The following is a 1,453-nucleotide window of genomic DNA, read 5'->3' as shown; positions in this document are numbered from 1 at the left end:
ACCCTAAAGCATTGATTGTCCTAATAAATTTCAATAAACGAAAAACTTTTAGGGTCAACCTTCCCCCCGCCCCCCCCCTCCCCCCTCTAGTGTATCTCAGCCAGTTAAATACGACTCCAGGTGCACAGACATAAAACTGCAGCCTGAACACTGCTGACAATGCAGATAGAGATGCTCCACTTTGGAAGGTCCAGCACTCTAGATAAGTCATTCGTATATATTCTTTATGTAATTCACTTCAGATAAACAGATAAAATACAAATTACATTGTGTGATACTATGAAGTCGTTATTTAAATCATGACTAACTCATATGGGCACTGACTTAAAGGGTTATTTAAATTGTTTTAAATCAAACTATCACCCCAATATATATATATATAACTTACTAATATAGTGTTGTCACAAATTGTACTGTCTTCAGTATAATTTTGCCTAAATTACCCATGATAGGAAGTTGTGTAGTAATTTTATTTTTAATATGGTGTTGTCTCAGCAACTCCTACATATTGAGATGAAGATAATTTTGTCTCAGGATCTTGTCTGTGAGTATACACACCACCCCCTGAGTGATATTAACACCTCTTCCAACCCACACCCTGCCACATACACACACACACACATATATATATATATATATATATATATTATTATTATTATTATTTATTTGTTTTTGTTTGTTATTACTTCTGTGTGTGGGGGATAAAACCTTTTTTTTAGGACATTTAGGGTACATTCACACGTACACAGATTTGATGCTGCAGATTTCAATGTCAACTAAATTATTATTATTTATTTTCTTTTTATTTTTTTTGCTGGCCTACAACCACCAATTAGAATTTCCCTTTTTTTTTTTGCACGGAATTTACGAGCAAATTCTGTACAAATTTCGCACGAAAACGATGTCGGGCGGAATTTTTTTTTACCATTGACTTCTGTTGGATTCTGCTCGTGGATTCCGCATTAGGAATGAACATGTTCTTTCTTCAAGTGGAAAGGAATTCTGCATCGGAATTCCACAAACGGAACTTCCGCAGTGTGAACAGGAAAGCGTAAAACACATTACAGTCAATGGGAAGCGGAGATGTTGCTTAATTTGGAGCAGAGAATTCAAGAGGAATTACTTAAGTAAATTACTCTTGAATTACTCAGTGTGAACGCACCCTTAGGATAAGTTCACGCATAGTGTAAATGCTGTAGACTTTATCTCTGTGTTCAGATTACAGTCTATTATATGTCCCGGCAAAAACGTAAAACCACTTACTCTTACTTCAGCTCACCCAGTGTCCAGAGCATGGTGAGACTCATTAGGAAGAGTCGGAAGCTAGAGTTATCATGGGTGTAGCCTCCAGTTTCGCTACTTGGCTGCGCTGCTTACTCCCCTGCCTTAAGTCCTTTTGTAGATTAGGTGGTACGTATCTGCTCAGATTAACCCTAAGGGATATAAAGGAATA

This window comes from Hyla sarda, chromosome 9 (genome assembly GCF_029499605.1).
Source record: "Hyla sarda isolate aHylSar1 chromosome 9, aHylSar1.hap1, whole genome shotgun sequence".
Lineage (NCBI taxonomy): Eukaryota > Metazoa > Chordata > Amphibia > Anura > Hylidae > Hyla > Hyla sarda.
The sequence above is the reverse complement of the archived record's forward strand: the minus strand, read 5'-3'. Positions refer to the sequence as shown.